This window comes from Carettochelys insculpta, chromosome 21 (assembly GCF_033958435.1).
Source record: "Carettochelys insculpta isolate YL-2023 chromosome 21, ASM3395843v1, whole genome shotgun sequence".
NCBI classification, from domain to species: Eukaryota; Metazoa; Chordata; order Testudines; family Carettochelyidae; genus Carettochelys; species Carettochelys insculpta.
This window is the reverse complement of record NC_134157.1, coordinates 19,844,193-19,860,847: the sequence shown is the minus strand read 5'-3', so window position 1 is coordinate 19,860,847 and position 16,655 is coordinate 19,844,193. Positions and strand designations below refer to the sequence as shown.

General features: G+C 40.0%; 1 protein-coding gene across 4 annotated transcripts in view; it reads right to left on the bottom strand.

The window, feature by feature from the left end:
* NACC2 (NACC family member 2) overlaps positions 1-16,655 on the bottom strand; it is a 98,547-nt gene that overhangs the window by 32,959 nt on the left and 48,933 nt on the right. For 3 of the 4 annotated variants that reach the window (XM_075015121.1, XM_075015120.1, XM_075015118.1), the window contains one exon: positions 383-467. The exons of the other annotated variant lie outside the window; for it this stretch is intronic. The gene's annotated coding sequence lies outside the window, so the exon portion shown is untranslated. The remainder of the gene's footprint in view (positions 1-382; positions 468-16,655) is intronic. 4 annotated transcript variants of the gene reach the window in all.

The following is a 16,655-nucleotide window of genomic DNA, read 5'->3' as shown; positions in this document are numbered from 1 at the left end:
AATTTTAGCACATCGAGCTCCTGAAAAGCCAGTCAGTGCTTATAAACCCAAACAGAAGTGACACCCCAAAAATCCCCTTAAGAGAACAGAAGAACTGAAATCATTTTTGAACTTGACGGTACAGGTAAACTGTGTTTAACTAGCACCAAATCCTCATGATAAATATACAGAAAGTTTACCTGATTTTTTTTTTTTATATCTCTGTAAAGTTAAATAAGTCACAAAGAACTTCTCTATGCACACGGCTGGAAAAAAAAGAAGTACTATCTGCAAAGCCATTGAGGGACAGGAAGAAAAGAGAACATGTTCAAAGCCAATTTAATTATAACTGCATGGCTTAAAAGAACTTTTATGCCCCTCATCTGATACCGTGTGAACATACCTTAAGTAATGTATGATCCAAGATATTGCCGCTCAATGAAGGTTCTCTGAAGTCCCTTTTTTATCGCTCCTGTCTGCTACACTAACTGCAGCAACCAAGATGGTTCAGGGCAAAAGAAAAAAAAAAAAGGAGTATCAAAACCTCCGTTTGTATCTGCTGTAGCTCAAGCTTTTACCAAGTCAAATCTCCACGGCAGTGCATAGCATCTAAATGAATAGGCCGGATGCAGATTACATTCAGGCTGCTCTCCGCAATGAATAGAGCCCTTTGATTAGGGACCTGAAGTAAATGCCAGTTTCAAACTGAAGCTTTAAAAACAGAGAAATATCAGTGCCAGAGGAATGCTCTCAGTGTTGGTACAAGACAGACTTTTGATGAGTCACTGCAATGCAAACAAAGATGGCAGAAATACTGTACTGTATGCTGATGAAATGCTTAGTGGTGCCACGGCAACTGAGACAGGTTTTAAATTTATAGTGCAGTTTTGCATATGAATTACCCTGTAAACTGCCTCCTCTGCCATCTAGTACATCCAGAGTGTCAAAGCATTTAAACTATTCCAAACAGTCTGCAGAGCTGGCACTGCTGCAGCTTAACTCCTCCAGCATAAGGAAGAAATGAGTCAAAAGCAGCACATCTGCTTCAGAACACGCTACCCATCCCAACAAGGCGGCTTCTCATTCCTTCACTCTGGCTTAAGTCTCAGTCCCCTGACAACAGATGAAAGGTTTAAAAGTTAACAAGAATTTCCCTATGATAAGCATCTAAAACTGTAAGATGGGGGGTGCCCATAGCAGTGCTAAATAAAGATGCTCTAGAGTCCTAAGTGCACATGCAGCAACATTCCCTCCGCCCCCCGCCGTGCTTTCCTTAACACACAAGAAAGCTTTTCAAACACAGGAAAACGTTTACCCCTTGGGAAAGCTTCTCAGTCTGTGCCTGCATCCACTAAAAGCAAATCCATTTGCTTAAGTAATGAAATCCTAGTCACATTGTCTCCCAGATCCAGATTTTAAATTACCTTAACATTTATTGACCATGTTGGTGCTTTTTCTGGGAAAGGGGGTGGCATGTGTTGTTGCTTTTCTGACTTATTTCCTGAGCAGAACATTTTTAATTTCAATTAATGTGCTGTGGTTGGCTCCAATTGCTCTACTCACAGGACATCACAGATAAAATTCAAAACTTGAAAGAAAAAAAAAATTAAATCAGGTCACCTTTAGACAAAAGTAGCCATAGCTAATGCAAGTCTGGGAGGCTCTGCCTGCTTTCTATTTAGTGCGTGTATGCCTGGTATTCAGTGCTCACATGTATATTTGGTGCATTAAATTTAACTCTGCAGACTCAAAGCAAAACACTACCACTTTTGAGATTACAGGGGTTGAAAGCGAGCCTGGCTCTTCTTTTCCTTCCAGCAAAGGACACTAACACATTTGCAGGATCAGCGACCCCATAACAAGACTTGGCAGTCCTCTAATCCTTCCAACCCAGGATCTCAGAGGAGTATTAAGAAGACATTAACAACTTAAAATGAACATACCATGAGGCAAGTTTTTGGCAGATGAGAAAACTAAAGCACAGAATAATGCCACACAATTTTGTGCAGAGCTGGAAGCAGACACCATATATCCTTGCACCTAGTCCCATGAGCAAACCAGCATCCCCATCTTCCTTTACAAGAACTGTCCATCTTTTTAAAGTAAAACAATCCAACCTGAGAAAACTGATATTTTTCCCATACTAGTTATTCTCTTTCCTTTACGATCATATTACAGGGTCTCTCTCTTGTCATTACCTCTACTGGGACTAAAGGAGAAAAGCAAATGTTTGTGATCATGTTTTCCTAAGAGATTTCATTACCATATACAGCAACCTTAACTCAAGGAAGCAAAACAGCTACTCAATGTTGCTGCCCACCTGGTAGAAACCTCAGCAGAACTGCATCTCCGTGGATCATATCAAACCCAGGGTCCTCAGAAAGTGAAAACAAAAAAGCAAGAGTTTACCACTCAACCTCCTATGAAAGAAGCTACTGCTAGTTGGTAGGCCAATTCTGGGTCAAGAGTGATCTTTTTCCTTTTTGTGTGAGCTCCCTTAGAGATATAAGAAAGATTAAGGAAGTACCATACCAGATGGAGCTGCCCCCCCCCTTTTTTTTTTTTTTGGTACTCACTCTCAATCTCCCCTTTTCTGAAAATTATAGTGTAACATGAATGGAAAGACTGCCCATCTTCACAAAGGTCTCCGCTGAGAGAGTGGCCAAGAAAAGGTACAATAGAGTATACAAACATTGTCCTCCTTTAGCACTACTGTTAGGATAATCCACTGATGGAGTCAATGGGCATATCAAATGATTATTTTCCCTGGAAAACAGAATTAATACAAAACACAAAAACATGGGGAAACTTACAGCAGAGTTTCCTTTAAAAAGTCTAGGCAGCACAAGCCACATTTGGAATACAGCACTGAAAGTTTCACGTTGCCATGCAACTTTCCCATCTACTGTCTCACCTTGTTGCCTAGCCACCTTTTGTATCTACGACAACATTAGCTAAAAGTAACTTCTTTTAGTGATGCAAAATAAAATAAGTTAAAACCAGCACTCTTCCAATGAAATTCTAGACTATCATCTTTTATGGCAAGTCTGTTTAAAGATTTCAACCTACTGTCTGCTCCTCATTTTAATTCAAAATGCATTTGTTACTCTTAGAAATGCTGGCTGAGATTAGATATGATGCAATAGGATTTCATTTATAATTTTCCTAAAAATAAAGAAGTTGTGCCAAGAAGATACCACCACATTGTTATCCCAGACAATGAATACAATCCTTGGTAAATACCAAAAGAACGCAACTAGACAAAAGGAGTACAGGGTGAAACTCTCTGCTTCGGCACCCTGGAGACCTGACTGGTGCCAAACCAAAGAATTTGCTGAACCACTGGAGGTCAATATTGTTGAGCAGCATTTCCAACACTTCCACAGCTTATTGGACTGTTAGATGATATTTAGGGTTAATTAGTGATAAACAACCGTGGAGAACACAGAGCCAGGACTGGTGACTGGGAACAAACATTATGGGACTGCAGAAAACTTGCCCAGACCCATGATAACTGGTCATTCAGCTAACTAAAATCATGCTGAACAACGGATGTTGCCGGACCAGAGAGGTTCAGCCTGTACTAACAGACCTCACCTTAAACCGCAATGAAACGCCAGAGCTTAAAACAGTTTTAAGGGATGTTTATGCTGCCCAGCAGTTCAGACTCTGGGGCTGTGAAATCAGTACACACCAAAGTATTGTGCTATTATTTCCCGGTGTGCATGCTTTGGGCACTTTTATTTGCACCTGCAGTGTCCACAAGAAGGAATTTCAATGCAGCACTTTGCTGAGCACTGGTATGCACACCTCTGTTGCCCAAAGGTGGGAGGGATAGCTCAGCAAGTATTGGTCTGCTAAACCCAGGACTGAGAGTTCAATCCTTGAGGTGGCCATTTAGGGATCTGGGGCAAATAAATGTAAAAGTTTGTCAAGGATGGCGACAGGTCCTGCTTTGAGTGCAGGGAACTGGACTCAATGACCTCTGAAGGTCCCTTCCAGCTCTGAGAGAGAGGTATAGCTCCAAATTCTGGGGCAATGTAGATAAGTCCTCAGAAAGCAATTGAGAAACCGGATTCCAATGCCACTCCACATACAGTATTCACTTGTAACTAGGATATTTCACAAAGGATCCAAATTTAAAAATCAGTTACTATCTCGCCTTTTCTCCACATCCATTGACTGTAGCAGCTACCGCTCTCACAAATCACTAGAGCTTGCACTCAGTCTTTCAGATAGTAAAATAATAGTATCTACTTCTAGATTTACAGACGATAAAAAAGCTTTTGAAATTAAATTCAAAATAAAGTGGGAAAGGCAATCAAAATGACAGTTTTAATTTCTGGTATTTCATGTCCTTTCCTATATAGAAACACTCTGAGAAAACTAGAACAACTGCTATCAGGACCGGGGAGATTTTAAAGTACTAGTCCTGGCTCAATGTTCCAAAAATGGTCTCTGGTCCTTGGCTGTCTTCTTCCACCTGGCCTATGTTCTAGCATGTTCTGTGCCAGAAGGATCTTAACCTAATAGATCCAAAGTCACCTTGGTCTTTCAGAAAAAGAGGACCAATACGTATTTCAATTGTTTAAAATTTGCCTTATTGCTATATTAACTTCATGAGTTCCCTGTGCTGACGTGGAAGGAAAATGGCCTTAGAAGTTAAAGATGTAAACTACTGGGTTGGTTAACAACATTGTACCAAATGAAACTACCTTTGTGTAACCACGTTCTAATCACTGTATAGGACAATACAGATTTTTCATCACATGGTCACAGTTCTCTCTTTTTTTCTGTAACCTTTTTAAAAGCAAAAGCCCATCAAACCAAGAAAATCTCTCCATCCTGCGACACAACACTTCAGCTCAAATGGGAAACATTTAACTAAACTTGACTTATAAAAAATAAAAATAAGTTAAGTTACAAGTCAAATGGAAAAAAAATCCTTTTTCCTTATGGAAAATCCTTGTTGGGAACTTTTACACATCTATCAAAACAAGTTTACATTAAAACAAGCTTTCAGGAAAGCTAAAACTAGGGTTGTCAACACATTCATAACAAGTTTAAGGCATTATTTGACACAAGATGTGTTACAGGTTTTGTGAATATCCCTATACCTCTTTGTTGAAACTGCACATGAACTTTGGCTGCTGGAGGTTTGCTTTTTCTAAATGGCTTGGTTTGTTTAAATGCTTGACTGGGCTGGACGACACTAACTTTCCTTGATAGGAGAAAAAAATAAGTTATCTGCCTAGAACAAGATGTTCCCATCGCAGCTCATTTAGGAAACAGAAGGAATTAAATAATGTATTTAAATGATCTTTTCTCAGAAGCTACCAAAACAGAACTTATTTATTTTAAAAGAAAGGTCCTTGTCGTAAATTGCTTTCTTAAAAGTAAGGTGTGCTGAAAAGCGACTGGACTTCAGAAAAATAAAAGATTCAGTGACCCTGAGAGAGCTGTAAGCCAAATTCTACAGAAACGCTTTCACAGCTATCCCCAGCCAAAAAGCTCATTGAAAGAAAAACGCTTGAAAACTCCTGCCCTTGAAGGCCCCAATGGGTCAAAAGAAACTTCCCTTTCTTCTGTAAATGAGGAGAGACTGAAAAATCACACCCTTTGATTTAAGGCTGCTAGAGGATTTCTAACATGGAAGAAACATGTGAAAGACACAATAGAATCAGGTTCAGAAGTGGAAAATGACCAGAATTTTCTCTGCTGAAAACATAATGGCCCAGAAGATGGATGCCTAATTCCCTTTGAAAACTTGGTTACCAAAATACAGTAAACTCTTTCACATTCAGTAACCTCAGGACCAGGAGGCTGCCTGATAGTCAAATAGTCTGGATAATAGAGAATAACACTGAAGAAAAACAAGATTAGACATTAAACAAAAATGCATGCAGAGTACTTTATTTACCAACAGAAACAGTATTGTATGCTATAAACTTATCCTCTATTTGTTTGAATTTACTTTCACTATACTGCACTTATGGAAAACATAATTAAAATTTGCTTATGGTTAGAACACCAGTTATTTGAGAGTTCCAGATGATAGAATGCTGGATATGAAAGAGTCTACTGTAGATCACTCTCCTTAGGCTCATCCTCAACCAATTAACTGCATATGGTCCCCTTACTCTTAAATTCCTCAGGTGAATACACCAGGGAATGGAGGGATAATTATAATTAACAGAAGCGTGGACTCTTCTCCCCAGCCTTTCTGAGGAAATACACTTTCCACATGGGACTAAGGAAAAATATTGAACAGTTTACTACCACACTTGGTGGCTAAATTATAGTCTCTAAGTGCCTTATCATTATAACTTCACCGAAAAGGGAATACAAATATATGAAAAGTATCATGCTGGCAAGGGGGGAGTGAGAATATGAAAAAGGTCAGTGATACTATTTTCCACAATGAGGATACAAAACGGCATTGTATGTTTTTCTTCTGCAAAGAACATGAATTACAAGTCAGTGTCTTTTCAGTGAAAAGGGTGTGAGGAACTCAATCAGAAACACAAAATCGTGCAAATGTCAGTATAATTTAATTTCAGTCCCTGTCAGGAGAAGAAAAACAAGGTTATCTTCAGTAATCAACTGACAGTCATACTGAGAATCTTTTACAGGCTGGGGGTGGAGAGAGCACATTCGTTTCTATAGCTTTAGAGGATTAAAAAGGAGCAATGATTTATTTTGATGCTGAGTTGGAAGCAGTAACCAATGCTAATACACCCTATTTTTAGCATAGCAGCAAGTGACAATTGGTGAATAGGATTAACTTTGGTTTATTAAGATAGGGGAAACTAATTCTGCAAATATTAATAAGTAGCATTCAAGCAGTGCAGGCAGTCCGTCCAGATAGGCAACACACTGGACAGATATATTTGGTCTATGATTTTAAAACATTAGCCCAGAAAGGAATGCAGTAGATGATCACATACCTCAGGGGAAGAAGGGAAAAGTTGAAGTTAATTAAATTAATGCTGGTAATCTAGCCTAACAAAATGGGCACAAATCCTTTATTAAAAGAAGCCCAAGATAGCAGTTACTTAGAGCTTTCCTCCTGAAATTACAAAGCACTCCAGCAGCAGCCTCTGACACCCATGCATTAGATTTACGAAGAGATCTGTCATGCTGCAAGGTGAGTCACTCACACAGCTTCAATGAAACACTAGCGCTTGAGGTCATACGCTCACACTGGATTCTGTCTCAAAAAGTACAGTAATTTAATCAAGGCCAGGCATGCTATTTCCATTATTTTTTAATTATTTTTCTTCTTATTCACCACAGATTTCTAAGAGCTTATCAAATCCAAGACAAGCAAAGCTGGGGAACAAAACCTTTTTTTTGCAGATTACTACAAGCTGAGGCATAGATACATAACAATACTTAAAATTAAATTTTATAAAATAATTTTAACAATCTAATAAAAGCTTCTGAAGTCCCAGGCTAACTTACAACCATAAGCATTGCCTGCGAGAACACTGTATACTATTAGCAGGCTTTCTATGCATTTCCTGCATTCCATTACAGACATTAATTCATATCCATAACACATCAAAAGACAAGTGTAATGCTGAATTTTATTACCCTCATTCCTTGTGCAGAACAGCATTTCCTAGCAGTATATATCCTGCATGACTCAGTTCTACCATCATGGCAATACGGAACAAAAACCTTTAAAATAAGTACATGTCTTAAAAGGTCAATTAAGAGAGCTTACAAAACATCAGACGCTGCTTCTTGCTTGAGCTCATTACCTAGTATGGTGGAGCTGCCTGTGTGTATTTTTCTTGAGCAAGTTAGTCTGTGAGTCAGCATTAACACACATGAGAACATCAGGAATACTGCCTACTTCTGATGCAATGGAGGTTGTATTGAAAGAAAAAAAAAAAAGCGGACTCCGTTTGGACGGGCGCCTGTAATTCAATTGCCTTTACTTTCCAATTACTGCATAGTCTAATGTTACCAAACTGCATAAAAGAAGGGAACTTTGCTTACATATGTGTCTGAAATTAATCACTTCTTACTTCTGGCTACAGTTTATTTTCTGTGCTTAAAAAAAAAAGAGCAAGTAGGCATAATATAATTAACCCTTCAAGGGCTATGTTCTTGTTGACGCTATTAAGATAGTCACTTTTTGTACTATTTTCGGTGTAAGCTGACAGCACTGACAAGTAGTTCTGGCCAATGAAGGCATTTATACATTAAACTTTTAGTACACTATATATAGTGAAGGTACAACTGCATATGAGCTTGATCCCTAATGGAAAAATAAGCTTGCCTTTAAAGGTTCACATATGGGAAGTTTAATTCTACAGGAATTTAACTGTGTATACAGTATCCATGGTCATATGAGTGTTATTTCAAAGACCGTTCTTGCACCTGGTTGTTAATTAAAAGAATTTCAATGAATGGCAAGCATGGTTTAGGTGCAGTATTAAGAACCTAAAGAACATGCAGTACTTTCCACCCATATTATGAAAGCTTCTTTATGACATACCCTGTGCACAAAATTACAGCAAACTGGCAAAACACCAAACGAAAAGCTTATTACAACAGCATCAATTACAGCACCTTTTTTTATACACATCCAAATGTTTGCCTCTAAGGATAGTATTTTTAATTAAATGTGGGGTGAAATAATAGTGTCACAGAACAGAAATTCAGCATTCCTGGATCCCTTTATACTGATTCTTTGTATTGGTGATACAATCAAAATCTTCACACAACATGTTCTGCTTTTAGCCAAAAGATCTTGGAGATTTAAAAAAACTTAGGTACTGTACATCATTGTGCCATTCACTTGATCTATATCCACAAGATGGCAAAACAGATGAAAACAAGTTACGTCACTTGCCAGTTATCCAAGTCACAGACCCAAAGTCTACGTCTACACTAAAGAGATCCGTTGACAAAACTCATGGTGCATCCACATTACAAATGCATTGTGTTAACAGTAAAACAACAGAATGTGGCACTTCCGTCCGCAGCATTCTACTGTTCCCCCCGGAAGGCAGAACGTCTTTCTTGACAGACTCTGTCCACAGAAAGCCAGCGTGGACGCTCTGGGACGGGCCCTCCGTTCACTGACAGGGCTTCCAGATCACTGGACAGCCCTGTCGGCTGTGCTTCGGGTTGGCTGTTCTGTCAAGAGAGCAGCCAGGCAGTCTGGCTGCACTCTATCGACAGAGCAGATCAACAAAGTGATCCGCTTTCATTTGTGGCTGCAATCTGTCAACAAAAGTTTTGTTGGAAGATACCGTTGGACACTAACTTCTCTCGACAGATTGCTGTGTGTAGAGGTAGCCAAAGAGTCTTCACGCCCTGGTAACAGACAAACATTGCCTCACTTACAGGCTGACAGAGAGGTGCATATGTGTTCATACCACACATAAAAGCTAGCAGTATTAAGATTAATGCTCCCATTTACTGTGTCTAGTTGCTGTGAGGATTAGTACAGTGTTATTCTGAATCACGTGAGCTGCAAGACCAAGGTAAAAGCAGCAAGGTCTTGTGTAGAAGAGTCACCTTTAACTTTCAATATCTGATCTGTCCATTCATCTTAAAAACACTTGTGTTTTTAGTATACAACACTTAGCTGTCTGGAATATGCATTGGCCTTTGTTATCCCCAACAGAATAGAATGGCTCCTTCGGAATTTTAGTGCTCTCCTGTTCAAAACACGTAACTGCGATGCACCCCATAGGGCAGGCAGCCTTGAAACAACAGTTACAGTCCACAGGAGAACCACCAAGAGGTGCAGGGAAATTGTAAGATTTCTGAGGCGATCCTAGAATCTGACAGCTTTTTGTGGTGTACCACACATGCCACGAGCACCAGCCTTGACACCATGGAAAGCACCAATGATTATTACGTAGGGGGAAGGAGAAAAATCTATGCAGAGAGCGACAATGCAAGCCTACAACCACTCAGATATGCTTAAAGCAAGAGATACATTTTCCTAATTTCTTAAAAAAAATCAGATTCCCACTTTTTATTTATTGCTAAGGAGCAAAAGCAAAATCTAGAGACTGGAGGGAGAACAGTCCAGACTTTCAGTTCCACATTGTCAGTAGATTATCCGCACATACTAATTTGACCTATTTTTAAAAAAACGTTTGCTTTATAGATGATTGAACATGGACTGCTAAGCCAATGGCTCAGAACAATGTTCTAAATAATGGTTTTACTGTATTAAGAGCACGTGCATGTTAAAGCACTATATAGTCCTGTCATGCTTTTGTAGAAAAAACTAAGTACGGGTTGGACCTCCTTGGTCTGGCATCATCAGGACCAGCCCAGTCCCACATGAGGGAATTTGCCAGACACAGGGTTGTCTCCTGTAACCAGCTCCATTTCCAGCCCTGGCTGACCATCGTGCCATCAGCCACAGGCAGGCTGCCTGCCACTGGCCCCCTTCAGCTGGCTGCCCTGACCCAGCTCCCCTGCTGCAGAAGCTGCGGTAGGGCTGGGAGCTGCTGCATCAGCAGACCAAGCTGCCAGCCAGCCCTCCTGCTCCCAGAGTCCAGGCCACCAAGTCTCTCTGGGGTCCTGCTGGACCACAAATGTTGACAGATTTGAGAGTCCCGGTTTAGAGAGGTGAAACCTATAGCTATGAACTGAATGTCAACAACCCCCAAAATTGTTATTCCTAATTTTACCTACACAGAAAAGTATCTCAAAACAGAATCACCATAGTGCCCCACCCCCCGCAAAACATGTTCGATACTCACATATGGATGAACTGATTTTTTTTTCAAATGTAAATTGCTCCTGAGCCAAATCGTTATGTGCCAAAGTTCTTAACTACTACAGTACTGCTCAATAATGTTTCCAAAGAATCGAAGTGCTGTTTTTAATACTGCTGACAATCTTGCTCACCCAAATTTGTAATTTAAATACCTTAAACTTGAAAAGTGCTCTCTCCCTGTGGCTTACTTAATTCCACCCTTCCTTTCTTCCTGAAAATTGAAGTTGTCCTGAGTAGCTCGATATTTTCCTAGCCCTTCCTTAGTAAGGGCCCAATCCTGCAAATGCCAGGTGTGGGTCTGGACTCTGGTGCCCATACAGAGCCCCACTGACTTCCGTGATACATCACATCATATAGGAGACTGTCCGAGCCAAAGAGCTTGTGGACTCAAGGCCAAAATGTTTACACTTTAAATGCTCCTAAATTTGTTCTCCAAAGTAAATTTCCTGTATTTGCAATTAATAATTTTCATCTGCATAACATGGTACATCTGAGGATCTTGAAGCACAGAACTGTTTTGGCAGATACCCCCTTTTTCAAGACAGGAGGATGTTAACTGAATTATCCAAGGTTCATTTAGTAAGTAAGTTCTTAAACCAAGGTTTAAGCACCATGAATATTTTGAGAGAACAGCTGCTTTGTTAGCGTCTACAGTACGCATGTGCTATTTTGAAATAAATTCAAAATAGTAGGTGCATTATTTCAAAATTGGAGGAATAATGCCTATTTTGAAACAGATATTTTGAAATTGGCGCTATTAATACAAGGAATAGTGCTATTTCAAAATAAGCCACAATGGCACCCAATGGCACTATTCTGAAATAGCGTTGTGTGTCCAGAAATGCTATTTCACAGCAGCTGGGTGATATTTCACAATACATTTTGTGTGTAGCTGTGTTACTTCGAAATACGTGATTTCCAATCAACAGTTTCAAAATACCTCTGTAGTGTAGCCATAGTCTATGAGTCCTGGCTTCCAATCCCTCACTCAGCACTAGACAATACTTTCTTTCAAATGACTGTGGTATGTGTACAAGCCCAAAAGAATTTTATGTAGATGAGTCTGATTAACAAAACACACCAAATATATTTTTGGTGAGATATTTGTATGAAGCCACTTCATTTTTGCTGAAACTTGGTTTCATGAAGCATGGTTTCTGAAGCATGGTTTCTGCAGAGGGAAGTCATGTCTAACTAATCTATTAGAATTCTTTGAAGGGGTTAATAAACATGCGGACAAGGGGCACCCAGTGGACATAATATACCTAGATTTCCAGAAAGCCTTTGACACGGTCCCACACCAAAGGCTTTTATGTAAATTAGGCGGTCATGGGATAGGAGGAAAGATCCTTTCATGGATCGGGAATTGGTTAAAAGACAGAAAACAAAGGGTGGGAATAAATGGTAAATTTTCACAATGGAGGAGGGTAACTAGTGGTGTTCCCCAGGGGTCAGTCCTGGGACCGATCCTGTTCAACTTGTTCATCAATGATCTAGAAAATGAGGTAAACAGTGAGGTGGCAAAGTTTGCAGATGACACCAAGTTGTTCAGGACAGTCAAAACCAAAACAGATTGTGAAGAACTACAAAAAGATCTCAGCAAACTGAGTGATTGGGCAGCAAAATGGCAAATGAAATTTAATGTGGGTAAGTGTAAGGTAATGCATGTTGGAAAAAATAACCCAAATTACACGTACTACATGATGGGGTCAAATTTAGCTACGACAGATCAGGAAAGGGATCTTGGAGTTATAGTGGATAGTTCTCTGAAGACATCCACGCCATGTGCAGCGGCAGTTAGTAAAGCAAATAGGATGTTAGGAATTATTAAAAAAGGGATCGATAATAAGACAAAAGATATCACACTTCCCCTATATAAAACTATGGTACGCCCACATCTCGAGTACTGCGTGCAGATGTGGTCTCCTCACCTCAAAAAAGATATATTGGCATTAGAAAAGGTTCAGAAAAGGGCGACTAAGATGATTAGGGGCTTGGAACGGGTCCCATATGGGGAGAGGCTAGAGAGACTGGGACTTTTCAGTTTGGAAAAGAGGCGATTGAGGGGCGATATGATAGAGGTATATAAAATCATGAATGGTGTGGAGAAAGTGAACATAGAAAAATTATTTACCTTTTCCCATAATGCAAGAACTAGGGGACACCAAATGAAATTGATGGGTAGTAGGTTCAAAACTAATAAAAGGAAATTTTTCTTCACACAGCGCACAGTCAACCTGTGGAACTCCTTGCCCGAGGAGGCTGTGAAGGCCAGGACTCTATTAGGGTTTAAAAAAGAGCTCGATAAATTTTTGCAGGTTAGGTCCATAAATGGCTATTAGCCAGGGATAAAGTATGGTGCCCTAGCCTTCAGAACAAGGGCAGGAGATGGATGGCAGGAGATAAATCACTTGATCATTGTCTTCTGTTCTCCTTCTCTGGGGCACCTGGCATTGGCCACCGTCGGCAGATGGGATGCTGGGCTGGATGGACCTTTGGTCTGACCCAGTATGGCCATTCTTATGTTCTTATGAAACATGTTTAAGATTCTCTTTCAGTACTGCGAAGCACCTTGGAAGGTCAGCAAGCACTCTTATATTCTCAGATCCCTCCACAACACTGCAGTCAATGAAACAGACTGACCTATACAAGAACTGAAACAGCCTCTATGAAATAATCTATCTAAATTCTTTTGTAGCTGCAGCAGAGTTTGTCATGGGCATGGGACCTACCTACTGCTGCTGATACAGTGCTTGGTATGTTTTAAATAATGGCCATGATCTCTTGGGATGTAACCAAACATGGAATAAATAGCTGCAGAGAATACAGTACACAAGATAAAATATGTCCATATTAAAATGTGTGCAGAGCCCTGTGCCCATTACTGAACTCATTAAAGACAGCAATACTTTGTAACATACTCTAATCTTTAATATTCATAGCTTAGTTAATTTGCATATCATGCCATAAATAGTTGAAGCAGAGGTAAAACACAAAGTGCTCTACTTGCATTTCTAATTATGCCTAAAATCAAATGTAAATCATAACACATCCAAGATACTGAAAATATTAAATTTGCTACCTTGCAGTTAAGTCTTTTTAAAAAAAAACAACAAAAAACAATTATCAGTAAAAGGCAGAATCAAAGAGGGTTACGTGTACGTGTACAGTGGAGGTAGTGTTGGCTGAAGTTGCCAGTTAACACGTGTAAGCTATAACCTTGGGAGGAAGACGAAGATGTCTAACTACATAGTTGGACTCAATTACCTAGTAGTTACTGTCAGTTCTTCAGGCTGAAGGTTACCAAGATGCCAAGCCTTCCATTGTCAAGCAACCTTTGTTGTTGCTGTTTACGATGCTTGTTGCTAATCTGCTGTTTGTTTGCAAGAGGAGAATAAAGGAAGTTATATTATGTTTGTATTTAAGGTATTACTGCATAACTCTTTTATGTGAACAATATTGCTGTGTCCTTGCCAAACTGTATCAGTATACTTGGAGAAAGAAAAGTTATTTCCCCTTCTCTCTTTTAAGACGTAATATTCCACCTCAATATTCACCAAACAAGGATAAAGACTCAATGCCTTGTCTCTTCTGCCAAGAACAAGAAAATTGGAAAATGGAGGCTGTTGGTGCCAATGGTTTGCACCTTGCATCTTCTTCCACCACCCAATGTGGCTTTATCCATTTACTGCACTGATGGTGCAGTAAGAGTAAGCTGGCTTTTAGAAGAACCATAAATCTCAATTCTCATTCCAAAAAAACTTATCTTTGCCAAACATCTTCCTCATCTCCAAACAGAGGCAGACTGCTAACTCACATGCTCATCTGGCTAAATGCTTAATTTGCTACTGTCAATTTATACATTCACCTGCTGAACTAAAGTGAGAAGATAAGTGAGCTGCAGCTTGCTGATGGGAACAAATTCAGGCCAGATCTAAAACATGGATTAATGTTGATCTAAGGTACTCAACTCCAGCTATGTGAATAGAGTAGCTGGAACTGATGCACCTTAGATCGAGCTACTGCAGCATCCCACTGTGGAGAGCTGATGAGAGAAACTCTCCTGTTTGATTTCCCTTATGACTCGTTTCAGTGAAGTACTGAAGTTGACAATGGCACAATCAACTGTCAATTTAGTGTGTCTTTAATAGACCCGATAAATCGACCATAAGGAGAACAATCTCTGCAGTGCTGATCTTCCCCTAGTTAGACAAGGCCTTAGGAAAGCACAGTAAATTGACAGTAGCAACTCATGCATTTAGCCAGCCTCTAGATGGGTATCCAACAGAACAGAGCCCAAAGGACAGGAAATATACAGCCAAGAACCAGATACAACACTGAAATTTAAACACAGGGTTTTCTGTGATTTTCACAGGACACTAGAACTGGAAGGGGCCTTGAGAGGTCATCAAGTCCAGTTCCCTGCCCTCAAGGCAGGACCAAGCACCATCTAAAATCTCTAAACCATCCCTGGTAGATGATTTTCTAACCTACTCTTAAATATCTCCAGTGATGGAGACTTCACAACTTCCCCAGGCAGTTTATTCCTGTGTTTAACCACCTTGACAGTTAGGAAGTTTTTCCTAAAGTCCAATCTAAACCTCCCTTGCTAGAGTTTAAGCCCATTGCTCCTTGTCCTGTCCTCAGAGGCCAAGGAGAACAATTTTTCTCTCTCCTCCTTGTAACACACTTTTAAGTACTCATAAACTGCTATCATGCCCCCTCTGTGTTCTCTCCTCTAAACTAAAAAAACCTAATTCTTTCAGTCTTCTCTGATAGCTCATGTTCTCTACAAATTTAATCATTCTTGTTGCTCTTCTCTGGACCTTCTTCAATTCCTCTCCATCTTTCTTGAAATGTGCTGCCCCGAAGTGGACACAATACTCCAATTGGGAGTAACTGCCCAATACTCCAAGGCCTAACAAGCACAGATTAGAGCAGAAGAATGATTTTTCATGTCTTGCTCACCACATTACTTTTTACTGAAAGGATTACTGTCCACTTTAAACACTGGAGGAGGAAGAGATCAAAATTATCTTTGTGATGCCACATTAGAGCCTGGATTTCGCTTCAGACTGGCATCTCTATGTCACCATCTTCCAAGACAGACCTTAACCAGCGCAGAATAGCTTGAGGTGCCCATATGATGGTCCTTCACTGCCACGTTTCACACTATATGGTGTTAAAGCAATTAAGATTCCTTAATCTACCAGAAGCCAACATGATGGCAAGCAGATCATCATGCTAACAATTAAAATAAAATTAGATGGCTTTCACTATTGCAGTGAGCTGCAATTGCTAATTTAACCTTGGGCTAGGATGAAACAACAAAAGCCTTTTTCTTCAGAGCAGCTGGGAACTTTATCTTAAGTGAGGGAGGTAAATCTGCAGAAACGCTAGAATTCGGGATTTAGCTAAAGCTTTGGCGCTTTCAAGGTTTCCAGTTTAGCATTATAGTATTGCGTGGAAAGAAATCACTTGACTGAAAAGTTAGTCCTAGAAATTGAAGAATTTTCTATCTTCAAGATCTTTGAAGCTGCTAAACCATGTTCCCTGAGGCAAAGAGATCTAGGGGAAAACAGCTGTCCTAGATTGCTAGATTCTATGTTTCTCAGCTCAGTTAGAGGGAACTGCTTCCACTAAATCATAGACTGCAGATACAGCATGCTCCATCTTTCCTCTCTCCCCTACATTGCATTTTGCACATACAATTTAATTTCAAGGTTTTCCCTCTTGTCACTGAGCCAGAGGAATGTGCTCTTGTGATCCAATCCCTAGCCAGGAAGACAGACTTGGAAATTCCAAAGAGTTGATGGGATCTGGATACAGCTGGGTGTTTTAGCATGTCACTCATGCGGGATCAGGATAAGCCAGTACTCATTTACAGAGTTACAGAACTGCAGAGGTCCCTTAACAC